The sequence below is a fragment of the Chiloscyllium plagiosum genome, unplaced genomic scaffold (assembly GCF_037043375.1).
Source record: "Chiloscyllium plagiosum isolate Xiang-an unplaced genomic scaffold, Cpla_swu_hap1 HiC_scaffold_14, whole genome shotgun sequence".
NCBI classification, from domain to species: Eukaryota; Metazoa; Chordata; class Chondrichthyes; order Orectolobiformes; family Hemiscylliidae; genus Chiloscyllium; species Chiloscyllium plagiosum.
The window spans coordinates 60543406-60560060 of NW_028270152.1; positions in this window are offsets into that span (position 1 = coordinate 60543406).

Genomic DNA, 16655 nt, shown 5'->3' on the forward strand with positions numbered 1-16655 from the left:
GTAGACTACTGCAAAAAATACGGAGGTATGGCATTGAGGGTGAGTTGGAGGTTTGGATTAGGAGTTGACTGGCTGGAAGAAGACAGAGGGTAGTAGTTGATGGCAAAGGTTCATCTTGGAGTGCCGTCACTAGCGGTGTTCCGCAAGGATCTGTTTTGGGACCATTGCTGTTTGTCATTTTTATAAATGACCTGGAGGAGGGGTTAGAAGGTTGGGTGAGCAAGTTTGCGGATGATACGAAAGTCGGAGGAGTTGTAGACAGTGAGGAAGGATGTGGCAGGTTACAGCGGGATATAGATAAGCTGCAGAACTGGGCAGAAAGGTTGCAAATGGAGTTCAATGTAGCTAAATGTGAGGTCATTCACTTTGGTAAGAGTAACAAAAAGATGGGGTACTGGGCTAATGGTCGGATACTTGGTAGTGTGGATGAGCAGAGGGATCTTGGTGTCCATGTACACAGATCTTTGAAAGTTGCCACCCAGGTAAATAGTGCGGTGAAGAAGGCATATGGCGTACTGGCTTTTATTGGTAGAGGAATTGAGTTCTGGAGTACTGAGGTCATGTTGCAGTTGTATAAGACTCTGGTGCGGCCACATCTGGAGTATTGTGTGCAGTTTTGGTCGCCATACTATAGGAAGGATGTGGAGGCACTGGAACAGGTGCAGAGGAGGTTTACCAAGATGTTGCCTGGTATGGTAGAAAGATCGTATGAGGAAAAGCTGAGGCACTTGGGGTTGTTTTCATTGGAGAAAAGAAGGTTTAGGGGTGACTTGATAGAGGTGTACAAGATGATTAGGGGTTTAGATAGGGTCGACAGTGAGAATCTTTTTCCACGTATGGAGTCAGCTATTACAAGGGGGCATAGCTTTAAATTAAGGGGGGGTAGGTATAGGACAGATGTTAGGGGTAGGTTCTTTACTCAGCGAGTCATGAGTTCATGGAATGCCCTGCCAGTAGCAGTGGTGGACTCTCCCCCATTATGGACATTTAAGCGGGCATTGGATAGGCATATGGAGGATAGTGGGCTCGTGTAGGTTAGGTGGGCTTGGATCGGCGCAACATCGAGGGCCGAAGGGCCTGTACTGCGCTGTATTCTTCTATGTTTTATGTTAGATGTGGAAAGGTTGTTTTCCTTTGTGGAAGAATCTAGTGCGAGAGGATATAACCTCAGAGTAAAGTGTTATCTATTTAAGACAGATGAGAAGGCTTTTTTTCTCTCAGAGAGTAGTCAGTCTGTGGAATTCTTTACCACAGAGGGCTGTTAAGGCAGGGTCATTAAGTTCTGTTCAATCAGTCAGGGACTCAGGAGTTGTGAGTAAGGTGGAGTTCAGGACTATCACATTAGTCATGATCTCCTCAAATGGCAGAGCAGACTTGATGGGCCGAATAACCTATTTCTGCTGTGAAATCTTATGATGCTATGGTCTTACTGGAATCAGAGAAGTTCTTTAGGCTGATTCCTGAAGGGTATTTTTCTTATGAGGAAAGGTTAAGCAAGTTGGGCCTGTGTTCATTCGATTTTTGGAAAAGGAATGGTCAACATATTGAAACATGTATGACTATGAGTGTGCTTGATAAAATGGATGCTGAAAGGGTGTTTCTTCTCACAGAGCAGATTGGAAGGAGGAGCCATTGTTTAAAAATCAGATGTCTCCGAATTAAGATGGAAATGAAAGGGATTTCTTGTCTGAGAGGATAGTTATTCTTGGAGTTCTCTACCTCAGCAAGTGGTGGAGACTGCAGTATTACATCTATTCAAGACTTACACTTCAGATTGACTGGGGGTTAGGGTTAAGGCTTATTGAGACAAGTCAGGAAAGTGAAGTTAAGGCCTGAGCCAATCAGCATCACGATTGTTTCAAATGAAGAAATATTAGCAGAGTGTCATTTTACTTTAAGTGAGCAAATGCAAAACACCTCAAAAATTCTCCAAATCTCGCCCTACCAGGTTACTTCAGGCCGGCCCTCTAGTCGAACTCAATGCTCGCGTCCAGCAATTAGCACTTGGTCCTGAAATCACAGGTCGAGCATCTGTCACCGATGAGAGGAACTGGAATGAATGAAAGAGCAGAAGGTGGCTACATTACAGCAATTCTCATGGGGTCATTTCATGGTCAAATCAAATGGGGCCTCATTTTCAGGGATGGGTGCCTCTGTTACAGTAATTTGGGTAGATCCCTTAGGAAAAAGTAGCGACTCAACACACACAAAGACTGCAGGGAGCACAGAAGATTAAAACCCCTGGTGATGTGTCTGAACTTTGTTGAACCCAGACATCCCAAACTGACTGAATGGTTTCTAGTGCAATGATTATTATTGAAGCTATGAGGGGACACGCTGATATAGTTTGTCCATTTGTTGTAATGTTAAGTAAGGACAACCCTGCTGCTGACAGGAAGAGAATTGTGCCACTTCAATCTTGACTAATCAATCACAAGTTGCTCAAAATGGAATCAAATTCACACAGTTTTCCTTTCTATAAAAAGGAGGATCTCTAATCCATATCCCTGGATGAGATACAGTCAGTTCTGCTATAACACAGTAGTTCCATTCTCATGCAATCCCGTGTTATAAGAAAATCGTGTAATAGCATCACCATTTAAACTACTGGGATCAGAATTGTGTAAAAACCAATACACGCTTTAAAACTTCGCGCTATAGAAACAATGTCCACATTCGTCAATCGCGTTATAGCAAATTTGCATTAACAAAACACGTTATTAGCAGAACGACCTGTACACATACATTTTTTTTTGTCATATTTATTCGCAACCTTGGACTTGCAACAGTGGTAACAGTAAGCAAGTAAATAGGGATATTGAAGTTCTGGCTTGTGTTTCCTTGTGTAGACAAAGATCAAACAATCTTATCGGGGAAAAAAGTACCTTTCCAAACCGAGCCTGTTTTAACACACTGATATCCTTTTGCAGCAAGGAGCAGTATCAGCAGTGTCTGTTTGTATCCTCTCATCCACAGACTACCCCCTCTACCCCAGATTTTAATTATGCATTAGCGATATCAATGCCTGCCAGAAACATGAAATGCTTTTAAATTGAAGCCTGAAAAGACATCATTTTCGAGATAAGCTTCTTTAATGTGTTATCGCTATTTGGAATGCAATCTTGGGCACTGCAGCTTTAAGCAATCTGTGGATTTTAAACAATTCCCACAAGTCACCTTATCAGATATATGGGTGTAATTGTTCTTTGCTGTTGCTGCTGTCTACTGTGAGTTGGCTGACTACCCCACTAGAAACAATTTGATGAATCCTTCGGATCGCCTGGGAAATTGACCTGAAGCAGTTTCAAGGAATAACATTGGCCGTGATTTCAAAATGCAGCATTAACAATCAACTTCTTGACTTCAGGGAATTAATCCAGAGGGATTTCGCCTGCTGGTCAATTTCCCGGCTTCCATTGATTTCTCATTCGCAAGAGGTCATGGTAGATTGGGCCTCATTACCATGCTGCTGATCTACTGCACCTAGATTCAGGCCGGAGAAGCAGACAATCTGTGGCTGTTTGGATAGTGTGGGATTGGGGGAGGGGGAGGGGGGGTTCCAAACTATGGAAGAGTTTGTCTGGGGAGGCTGGGACAGTGTAGGCTTCAGATTTCTTTGTGAGCATAGGAAGAAACATCCTCCTCATCACCCACTCACCCCACCAACTCACAACACAAAGGAATGAAAAGAGCTTGTCAGGAACTCCGTGAACCCTCAAATGGTGGTGAAAGCTTCCCTACTCAATGTGTAGGTCAAATTGGTATTCAAGTAAGTCATTGGACCCTGACTAACATTTCTGAATTCAACCCCATCAGCTTTGGGTGGACAGTTTAACCACATATTACAAGAATCCATTAAAATCTGTAGCTGCAGGATCCTTGTGGCTTTCCAATGAGTGCAAAATTCACAATCCTGCTAAGCAGGTAGGTGTAAACTTCTGATCTTTGTTTTATTTAATTGAAAGGGTAAGAAGTGAATGCCCGCAGACTTCCAGATACAAAACCTTTTTGCTTCCAGTTCTAAAATAGCAGCACCTGGAATCATGAATGACTGTAGCCACGTTAAATCGCCTCCACACAGTATAAATCAATATTAACGTTCATTTGCATTTCTCAAGCTGTAGAAACTAACAACTCGTTCTGAATCAGTGATTTGTCTACACATGACAGAAGTGCTAAGAAGAGGCAATGTGTTGCAAAAATGAAAAGCAGTAAGTAAAAGAATTGATGCACAAAAAGTATTTGGGCTTCAGGGCTGATTTGGCACTCCGGTTTCAAAATTGGTTTATGAGCTACAGCATGGACATCCCTCTGGTGCAGGTTATAGCCTTCCAGTGATTAGGAATGTCATACCAGAGCAACTAAGCTATAAACTTCTGTAATGTAAAAACAAATGTATTTCAGGGTACCTAGGTGCCACAACTGCCACTTCATTACAAATACAAGTGCACATTTGTACATTTATGACTAGTTAAGAACTAAGTTACACAACATATCCATCCTTAGCCCTATCCCATCTTTCAGCCCTGTCTTAAAGAATACTATTCTTTCCCCACGGTCGAGTATCACCTAACATCCTCTTACTGTTCAGTATGGGACCATCACATACAGGAAAGCATGTCCTGTTATTCAGCAATAGCAAAAGTGAACAAAAAATGTATTCAGAAGCTGCATTTGCCTCTGGGCACAGACAGGGACTGCCTGCTCCTTGAGCACCAACAATTTTTAGGTCATTGAGTGATTTTCTGCATCCAGCTTGCATCTTGTGGAACTAGGCATCAGTCAAGTCCTGTCTGCCTTGTTGCTCTTGATCCTGCAATACTCTATCATGCCAAAGGTGATGGGCCCCTGTTCAATGCCCTTACATTCCTCCTCAGAAGACTGCTTGTCATTCTCCCAGCTCTTTAGTGTCCATCATATCCACTTGTTGCCTGCTCCAGTTGTGCAGAGCGCAGAATGCACGGATTAAGTGGCACATTCTCCCTGGACAATACTGCAAGGTCCTCCCAGATCACTGCAAGCATCAGAGCCCCATCTTCAGCAAAACCAATCATCTCATAAACTTGGTCAAAGAATGTATTGTGTTCTGCCTTAGGCAGGGGATTTCAGAAAGCAGTCATCAGTCTTGTACGCAGAGACCAAGACTTGTTACCCAAGTAATCTTCGTAATAAGGCACCCAGCCATTCAACCAAATCAGGGACATGTGTGTTCTCAAGGATATAGTCCTAAGGTGGAGAAAGTGAGGTCTGCAGATGTTGGAGATCAGAGCTGAAAATGTGTTGCTGGAAAAGCGCAGCAGGTCAGGCAGCATCCAGGGAACAGGAGAATCGACGTTACGGGCATAAGCCCTTATTCCCGAAGAAGGGCTTATGCCCAAAATGTCAATTCTCCTGTTCCCTGGATACTGCCTGACCTGCTGCGCTTTTGCAGCAACACATTTTCAGCTATAGTCCTAAGGTACCTGGTGCAGAGCTGTAAGCAGTGTTACTGCTGATCATGAATAACTTGCATGCTGATGAAACAGAATTCGATTCCAATAATGATGTCAGCTGCATTATGATATTGTGTTTTCAATGCATGCATACAGTCTACAGTTGTGAGCTGTCCCAGAGGGAAGCCACTGATATTGCCAAAACTACTGTCCAGGCTGCAACAGTGACCTCACCACAAGGAAACGAGATAAATGGTGTGATCTGGCTCAAATGGCAGCAGTGACCACCTTGATACATATATGGAGGTTGAGGCTTGATAGACTCCTGCACAGGTGGAAGCAAACAGTTGCATAAGCATTTAGTATAGTTGTCACCTTCATGGTCTCCAGGATAGGATTGCCATCCATCCACCATGTGTCATAGATCCTGCAGTTCTATGACAGTTCCCTCGGCATTCTCAGTCTGTGGCATTACTATGCCTCATCCACCTGAAGGAATTCGCATTGAGGACGATAGAGTCTGGCCCTTCCGAATCACCTCCGCATCCTGAGGGGATCTTCAACTGTGGCTTCTTCATGTTACAGCCTCTGGTGGTTGTGACAGGTTCTGGGCATCCTGCTGCATCTAATACACCTCAGCCTTTCTGTACTTTTGCTGCATATCAGCAACAGGGATGACAAGCATTGCTCTGGTTGGACCATTGCTTAAGTTTACAATGAACCTGTGTGGGGAATATAAAAATAATAGGAGGTCCATAGTAATGTGAGCTATTAGCATTTGCAAAATTCACAAATAACAGCTTAGCATTGTCTTTCATACAGTGGGACATGGAAGATTATCACAAAGAAGGCTATGCGTTGCCTCTCCATGCACATTGACATAGGGACCTAATAATGATGAATGCAGCAGCAAGCCATACTGCACAAATAGAGTAGGGGCTTGTAAGTGTTATATGAGGATTGAGACTTTGCCCTTCAACTCCTACATCACCCAAGGAAGACAGCATTGCTTAGAAGAGGACACTGGCATTACTCATAGCTCAAGGTGACAGGAAATCAGTCACATTCCCTTGAGCTGCCCATGAGATTTTGCTTTATCTTCTTGGAATGTGATCCACAGGTACTAATTTTAAGGTCATTTGAGATTACAACTGCTTCACAGAGATGACTATCTTCAATTTGCAATGACAAATAATATGGTCACGATTACTCATGACCAGCATTTGCATGCTGCATGAATTACACATGCACATTGCTATGGTTACAGATAACTTCAACATAGTCCCAGATTCATGCAATGGTCCCTTGAAAGGCCTCATGTCACTCACAAATAGAGCCTGCAGGCTCAGGCAGCAAAAGAAACATGACTTTGCCCACTCTGGGTGTGAAAGCATTTTCCATTTCTAGTTCGGAATTATGAGTCGCATGAGCATTGAATGCACTGCATGTTGCCCTAGTTACAGTAAGTAGCAGGCTCGGCCTGGTCATCAAGAAACCCCACCAACCTCCATGTTCCTTTCCTCCTGATGCACCCTGTTGAGTTCATCTGTATTGAGCCTTTACTTGTTCCCACATGACACTTTGAATTATATCTTCATCTCGCAAAACAACAGGTAGAAGATTCTTTATCTGAAATGTTTGGGACCAGCTGTTTTTCGGAATTTGGAATTTTTCGGTTTTCAGAATGTGACAGTTTAATGGTGTAATTTTTAAAAAATCTTACCGGAGGAGCAGACTTCTAAATAAGAACGTGCTTAGCCAAGCACCCCCTAACCCCCCACCAGTGTTGCATCTGAGTGACACGCATTGAGTGGGTGTCGACTTGGGGGCGTTCACAGAGAAAGCCCAGTCCTGTCGATGCTTGGCCACGCCTCCCCACATCTCATCTGAGTGATACGCTTCGAGTGGGTGTCGACTTGTTTAACTGTTTGCTCGCCAAACAACCTTGTTAATGAAAAGCAACTTCACAAAAAACCTTCGGATTTTGGACCTTTGCGGTTTTTGGATGTTTGGATAAAGGATCTTCTACCTGTACTCCCTGAACCCTGGCCCTACCATGCCAACCATGTTCCGCACTGTTGCCCTGTCATATGCAGGCTGCCAGTGACCTCTCCCAATGTCCAATATCCTCCAAATCATTATCTTCTCCCATCAGTTATATATTCTTTTATCCCCATTTCACAATTATTGGTCATTCTGAAACCTAGCAGCTGCCTACAAACTCCAGAATTGACTTCCTTTATTTCCCTATCACCGTGGTGACCCTTCATTATCCTGTTGACTGTCATGGAGCTGAACCACAAGACTGATTTTGGCCCACCCCCTGACTGACTTGGATAGACAGCCCGACTGACATATGTGATGGACCCCTGACTGTATTACCATGACTCCCCCGACTCTGACCAACTTGAGCAGCCAACTGACCGTGTGTAAGTCCCTGGACTGATGGTGAATGATGCCATTGACATATTGTGTTCAGTCCCTCTGCCTGAAGGCTATCTCACTTGACTTGACTGAGGACTACTCACTTTCAACATCAAGACATGGCCATTTGTTTGAAGCACAGGCAGTGCGTTTATCATATAGACTACTGGCGCATGATGCAGATGGAAGATTGCTGCAGCATAGTGTTATACAACAACATATCTGCCCTCTTATCTGACAACTATGATGAGCTGCCTAGCCTTGTCACTGTTGAAAGGCAGGGCAAGACAGAAGTGCTACCTGATGATGTACAGCACAAGAATGCAAAGCAAGGCAAGGCAGGGGTGCAGTAGGTATCAAAGAAGGCACCAAGTGAGGCATTAAAGAGCAAGCAAGGACTGCTGAGATGCTGCTTCTTCCAGTCCATGGGTTGGCTGCCTGTTCCTTCATACAAAGTCCCCTTACAGCAGCATTCCAATAGAAGATACCTATGCTACCTAAAGTTGAAGAATGGAATCATCCTGCAAGTGGATCAGAGATGTGCCATGAAAATGTGGTGAAGTTCATATTTGTTACTGTGAAACTGTTCTGACTTTCATGTCAGGATTGCCAATGTCCAATTTCTATGTGTTGTTGGGAGAATGGGAAGCTGCACATAAATAAGGCACTGATAATGAGGTGTTAATGAATGCTAATGAATGAAAATAGACCTCTTGCTACTCACTGGCAAAAATCTTAATTTCCTGTTCAATAGTTGGTCAGAATACATAATTTTTTGCTCTTAACATTAAGAATCTTGCCACTGTCAATTTCACATGACTTTCCCAACCTTTCTTTTAGGTTAGATCCCTACAGTGTGGAAACAGGTGCTTCGGTCCAACAAGTCCACACCGACCCTCCGCAGAGTAACCCACCCAGACCCATTCCCCTACCCTGTATTTACCCCTGACTAATGCACCTGTCACTATGGGCAATTTAGCATGGCCAGTTCACCTGACCTGCACATCTTTTGGATTGTGGGAGAAAACCGGAACACCCAGAGGAAACTTACGCAGACACGGGGAGAATGTGCAAACTCCACTCCTCACTAATGTCCCATTATCCAGCAAATGGGAAAATTCTGTCCATTGCATATTCAACTTCTCTTTATCTAAACTGAAGGTGTTATTTGCTCAAACACTAAAATCTTAGCTCCTCAAGCTAAGGAAATAAGGGATCGGCATTTGTTTAGATAATCTGACACTGGTCACTGAGCTGGGTGACACATGTCACTCATTGTACATAAATGGAAAGAGTTTATTCAAACCATTCCCTAAAAAGGAAATAAAAGCTTTCAGATTTAGGGATGAGTTTGAAATTCAGAGTTTACGACAGCAGAGTGATAAGGTAGCTTCTGTGTTGCAATACTTCTGAGATTTAGTTCAATGTAGCATCACTTCAGATTCAGGAGTAGAAAGATATCTCCTGAACTAGCACAATTCAAGGAATCCTAAGCCTTGGCAGATAATCCTGAGCCTTACTGGCAGATCAGTGGCTCAGTGGTTAGCACTACTGCCTCACAGCAGCAGGGACTTGGGTTTGATTCCAGCTTTGGGCATGTATGTGTGGAGTTTGCACATTCTCCCTGTGTCTGCGTGGGTTTCCTCCCGATGCTCCAGTTTCCTCCCAACATCACAAAGATGTGCAGGTTAGGTGAATTGGCCAAGCTAAATTGCCCATAATGTCCAGGGATGTGTAGGTTAGGTGCATTAGTCAGGGGTAAATGTAGAGCACTAGTGTAGGGGAATGGATCTGGGTTGGTTAACCTTTGAAAGGTTGTTGTGGACTTGTTAGGCCAAATGGCCTGTTTCCACATTGTAGGGTTTCTAAAATAATAAATCCCATGTTGCCTTCACTGCTTTTCATCAAATATTCATAAAATCTTACTGAACAAATTCAACCTAATTGATAAACACAAGTTATTCATACTTTGTTAGGAGGGGAACCCTAATGTTACAAATAAGTAATTGGAATCTCAAGAAAGAATCTCAAATTACCCATTTTTTATTCATTCATGCAAGGCCAGTAATTATTGTCCATCTCTCATTTCCATGGAGTGGACAGTGGTGATCCACCACGGCCGCTCTCACATGCCCTTAATCTTTGCCTCTGAGCTTCCTCCAGCTCAGGTTGTTGCTGCAGCTCATGCTGAGGTAGTGCAGTTGCAAGTTTGATCTCATCAATCGGAGATACTTTTGGTCAGTCTGCGAGGTTATTGGCAGTGTCTACCAGAGAAGCTCAGCAGCTTTTCACCAGCCTCACTGTAGCCACTGAGATACCACTGTGTAGGAGAAATTAATCTGAAAGAAGGCACCTGTCATACCTGTGTTATTGAGTAAAATTGTTGTAGAATTTCTTCTTAGGAAGTGGATGTCATTTATTTCAGGAATTTAGGCCAATTGGATAATCTGATTGTCATTGGCAGATCGATGAAAAAGTGGGGAATTGGGGACATAATGGCCTAACCCTAACTCCTCCCCCCACCTCATCCCAGATCCAACCCTCCAACTCAGCACCGCCCTCTTGATCGGTCCCACCAGCCCATCTTCCTTCCCACCTATCTGCTCCAACCTATTACCATCACCCTCCTACCTGCCTGCCCAACTATCTTCCTCCCAGCCCCACCCCCACCCCCCATTTATTTCTCAGCCCCCTCCCCCACCCACCCCCACACATTCCTGATCATGGGCTTATGCCTGCTCCTCGTATGCTGCCTGATGTGCTTTTCCAGTGCCACCCTTTTGGACTCTGCTAATCCAAAGACCTAAGTAATACTCTGAGGGCCCAGGTTTGAATCTCACCAGAGCAGTTGGTATAATTTAAACCCAGTAAAATGTGGAAATAAGAGTCTAATGATGACCATGAATCCATTGTTGATTGTTGGAAAAATCCATTTGTGTCACTAATACCCTACAGGGAAGGAATCTGGCATCCTTACTTGGTCTGGCCAATATGTAACTCCAGACTCACCGCAATGTGGTTGACTCTTAACTGCCCTCTGGGCAATTAGGAATGAGCAATAAATGCTGCCTAGCCAGAGATACCCTCACCCTGTGAATGAATAAAAATAAAATTCTGCAGTAATGCTGATAATTGAATGCAATCTTCAGGAAATCCAAGTCTCAGCAGTGGACACTTGCCCAGAGCAAATGGGGTGTTGCCTCTTCCTCCTCCTCCTTCTCAGTGGCACAGGTTACACCATCATGAGATGTTAGAGGGGCAGCACACCACCATAAATGTCATTGGTTAACTGAGTATTCAGGAGCTGCAGAACTATTGCTACAGAATACTGATGGTCTGCTCCATGCTGTTTTTATTTGTGACTATTATAGCTGTTGTTCTTATGGGTGAAGGAAGGCATCAAGAGACCAATGTGTGAAAGGTATCCCTTGTCACTAGAAGCCAATCTCTATCATTGTACTGGCCAAATCCAGCAAGAAGGGTTGACTGATTAAGATCGAAGACAGATAACTGCTACCAGGTTAGCTGGTAATGCGTAATAAGGATGGTGTGAGTATGGTCACATATCTGCTGCACATTGAAAGTGTGGAACTTGGGTCCATACCCACATCTGGGGTCCACAAAGCCACATGTATGGAGTTCAAGGCTCTATGCACCACCAGGAACCCATTACCCTGGCAAAGCCACAAACACCTTCTTTCTTTAACTCTCAATTGCAGTGATTGTTGAAAAAAATTAAAAAAAGGTTCAATCTGTCACCTGTTCAGACCCAGAATGATCCATTTACATAGCTCATAAAGGCCATGGTGAAATATGCAGCCTTGAAAGGCAGCCCTGCTTTGTTGCAGTGGGTCTTGTTGAAGGACATTTAGTGCCAACCTTTTCAGAGGATGAGTCAGGCATTTCTGAGTTGGAGACAGAAGAGTCTATATCAGTAGGGCTTTCTGAGAATGTCCTTCACTTCGTCCTTCTGTGCACTGTTTCCCCTTTCTGCAGCTCGAGGTTCTTGTGTTGCAAGCCATGGGATAAACTCTTCTGACCTCTCACTTCATCCAAAAATACCACCCACTTCAAAATTCAATATGACTGACACTCCTTCAAATACATTCCATTGTTGTTACACAAACGTGTAGAAGTAAGCCATCCTGCAAGTTGCATTCCTGGTGCTGCCAATATTGCCTGTGAGAGGGAATAGTGCCTTTCTGCCGCTAAACGCTGTTCATTCTGAGTGAATGGAATGTCAATTGTGAGTGTTCAACAGATCTGCATGGTCTGAATGGGCACAGCCTGAATAGAAAAATGCAGGACAAATGCAAACCAGTTATTTACTGCCCTATTACTCACGGTCATCAGTAACGTGATGGGAGTAGCACTTGCGAAGGAATAACCTGCTCGATGATGACAGTTTAAGTTCCACTACAGCCACTTAGCTCCTGACCTCATTACAGTCTCAGGCAATTATGACCAAAAATGCAGAAGGAAGGTGAGAGTGACTGCTCTCAATAAGAAGGCAGCATTTAACTGAGAATGAAATGAAGATGCCCCAGATAAACTGGAATCAATGGGGATTCATGTTATACCCAGTACAAAGGCAGATATTGATAAGTTAAATGAATGGGCAAGACTTTGGTAAATAAGAACCTAAAAGAACATTAGAACTCAGAGCAGGAGTAGGCCATCTGGCCCTTAGAGCTCACTCTGCCATTCAATCAGAGGGGGCCTCAGATCCACTTACCTGCCCCTTCACCATAACACTTAATTCATTTACTGTTCAAAAAAATTACCTTTCTTAGCTTTAGAAACATTTACTGAAGAAGCCTCAACTACTTCAATGGACAGAGAATTCCACAGATTCACCTCTGTGAAGAAGTTCCTTCTTCATTCAGTCCTAAATCTGCTCCCCCTAATGTTGAGGCTATGCCTGCTTGTTCTAGTCTCACCCAGCAGTGAAAACACCACTCTACTTCTATCCTATCTATTCCCTTCATAATTTTATATGTTTCTATAAGATACCCCTCTCATTCTTTTAAATTCCAATGCATTTAATCACAGTCTATTCAGTTTTTCCTCCTAAGAAATCAACTCAACTCCAGAATCAATCTCATGAACCTATTCTGCACCCCTCCAGTGTTAGTACATCCTTTCTCAAGTAAGACGACCAAGGCTGTACACAGTACTCCAGGTGTGGCCTCACCAGCACCCTATACAGCTGCACCTTAACCTCTTTGTTTTTCAACTCAATCCCTTTAACAACAAGGGACAAAATTCCATTTGCCTTCCTAATTACCTGTTGTACCTGCAGACCAACTTCTGTAATTCATGCACAAGGACACTCATGTCCTTATGCACAGCAGCATGCTGCAACTTTTTTACCATTCAAATAATAGTCCTTTTTACTGTTACTCCTACCAAAATGGATGAATTCACACTTATTAACATTGAAGTCCATCTGCCACACCTTTGCCCACTTACTTAAACTATCTATGTCCCTTTGCAAAGTTTCACAGTCCATCCCACACTTTGAGTTACCACTCATCTTAGTATCACCTACAAACTTTGACACACTACATGTGGTCTCCAACTCCGAATCATCTATGCATAGTGTGAATAATTGCAGACCCAACACTGATCCCTGAGGCACACCTCTAGTCACTGATTACCAACCAGAAAAGCACTTTTATCCCCACTCTTTGCTTCCTGTTAGTTAACAAATCCTTTACCCATGCTAATGCATTGCCTGTAATACCTTGCATCTTTATCTTATTCAGCAGTGTTTTGAGCGACACTTCATTGAATGTCTTTTGGAAATTTAGACACACCATACTACTGGGTCCCTATTGTCCACCACACTCAATGTCTTCATAGAATTCCAGTAGATTAGTTCAGCATGACCTGCCCTTCATGAACCTATGCTGCATCTGCCCAACAGGACAATTTTTATCTAGATGCCTTGCTATTTCTTCCTTGATAATAGACTCAAGCATTTTCCCCACTACAGAAGTTAAGCTAACCTGTATATTATCCCCCATTTATTGTCTACCTCCCTGTTTAAACAGGGCATCACATTTACAGTTTTCCAAACTGCTGGAACTGCACCAGACTCCAGTGAACTTCGGAAAATTATCACAAATGCATTTGCTATTTCTCCTGCCATCTCTTTTAGAACCATCAGGTTCAGGAGACTTGTCTATCCTTAGCTCCATTAGCTTGCCCAACACTATCTCTTTTGTGATGATTGTTTCCAAGTGCTCACCTATCTTCATCTCTGGTAACTGCAGTATAATGTGAAAAACGTTAGGTTGTTCATTTTAAGGAAGAGCAAGGAAACAGCATCTTACTTAACTGAAGAAAACCTTCAGAAAGCTAGCACACAGATGTAGCAGGTAATCCAATACTAATGGAATATTGGCCCTTATTTTGAGCAGGTTAGAGTCTAAGAGTAAGGAAGTCTTACTGCAACTGTATATGGTGCTGATAAATCCATTTCTGGAGTATTGTGAGCAGTTTGGTCCCCTTATTTAAGGAAAGATATCATTTATTGGATTCTTAAAGGGCTTGGCAGGATAAATGCTGAGAGGATGTTTCCCCTCATTCTAGAATCTAGGACCAGAGGGCGTAGTCTCAGAATTAAGGGGCATCAATTTAGGACTCAGATGAGAAGGAATTTCTTCCCTCAAAGGGTTGTGAATCTTTGGGACTCCATGCCTCAAAGAGCTCTTGGGACAGAGTATATTTAGGGCTGAGGTAAATAGATAGATTCTTGATGAGTAGGGGAATCAAGGATTATGGGGAAAGGGCAGAAAGGTGGATGTGAGGTATGTCAAATCAGCCATGATCCTACTGTATGACAGAATAGGCTCAATGGCCTGAATGGCCTATAACCTATTACTTATGGTTATATGTTGACGATTGTTAAAGGTCAATCCTCTCAGCTCCAGGACATCTCTGAAGGAGTTCTTCATAGTAGTGTCCGAGGTCCAACCATCTTCAGTTGTTTCATCTTTCTTCCATTATAGGTTTAGAAGTGGGGGTGTTTACTGATGGTTGTGTAATGTTCAATAAAATTTGCAAAACCTCAGGTGCTGAATCAATTCATTTCAATATGCAGCAAGACCTGGAAAACAAGTGGCAAGTAACATTCAGGCCAAGCACTTACCAGGCAATGACCATCTCCAACCAGAGAAAATCTAACCATTGCTCCTTGATATTTAATGGTATTTCCATGCTAAATCCCCTACTGACATTTTAGGGGTTATAATTGATAAGATTAGCCATAAAGAATACAGTGCCAACAGGGGCAGGTGGGAGGCTAGGAATTTTTCAATAAGAAACTCATCTCCTGACTTCCCCAAGCCTGTTAACCAAGGCACAAGTCCGGAGTATGATGGAACACTATGCTATCTAACTGGATGTGCGCACTGCAAGAATTCTCCAAAGCTGCTCAGACAGCACTTTTCAAACCCACAGCCACTATCATCTAGAAAGAGAAGGGCAGCAGATACATGAGGACAGCAAGTTTTCTTCCAAGCCGCTCACCATCCTAATGTGGAAATATAGCACTGTTTATTCATGTCACTGGGTCAAAATCCTGGAACTCCCTTCCAAACAGCATTGTGGGATATGTGCTCCCAATGGATTGCAATGGTTCAAGTAGGCAGCTCATGAACACTTTCACTGGAATTAGTAGAAATGGGCATTAAATGCTCACCTGGACAGCAATGCCTACATCATATGATTGAATTTATAAAATGGCTTTTTTTTAACATGCTTGTTTCCATTTATACAAGCATTCTGAGGCATTTAGCTTGTAGTCTTTGGAATAACTAGAAACAAAGCATATTTTATTAGCTGTTGGATGCCCTGAATCTATGAAGCAAAGCCAGTAACCCTGTTGTAAATGTTTGTGGTTCTTTTCTTGATATAGTTAAAAATCACACAACACCAGGTTATAGTCCAACAGGTTTAATTAGAAACACTAGCCTTCAGAGCTTTTCTTGACATGCTCTCGAGATGAAGTTCAAAAGCTGAAGGAGGCTACCTCCCAGTAGTTCTGACTACCCAACGTTGCAAAAGTGCTAATGGTTTCTAGAAATTGCACCATATGGTCTTCAATGCCTTAATTCATGTCTATCTCTGTGAAGCGGGCTGCAAACTCCCTCCAGCAACTACCTCTAGCAAGGTCGCACAGAGAGGTGGGAAGGCACTGAGGAGCAAGGCTGTTCACAAAATTCCTACATACTTCAAACTGTCTCCACTGCTGACCTGATTAGGTTTTGCTACAGTTTCTCAAATCGACAAGGCAAGCAAACAATAAAAAGTCAGACTTTCTTGTTATTTTAAGCAATCTGTCCTGACATGTTATGATACCCCTCTGCAGCAATGAGGGACTTGAATCTAGGCCTCTTAGTCCAGATGTAGGGGCACTACCAACACGACGCAAAAATATTAGCTGGACCTCTTTATATGCCACTAAGAGATGCACAAGTAACAATTGAGTACATCAAGCATGTTTAATTCTAAGCACTCTATGCTTCCAATGGGAAGCATAATTTCTGCTGATTTCTTCAGAAGGTCATTGTAAATTCCCACAACAAAGGCAGCAGACCATGAGGTCAGACAGCTTTGAACTGTTTCTTCAGTTAATGTGTTGACCTAAAACCCTAATGCACCTTCAAAGCCTGCTTGGCAGGGAGAAGCATTAACTGTGGCATTTATTTTAGAGTTGTAATTACTCTGCTATTTTCATCTCGTGGGACTAAGGGAAACAAATCCTTTGTGACACGCAACCAGATTACCTCC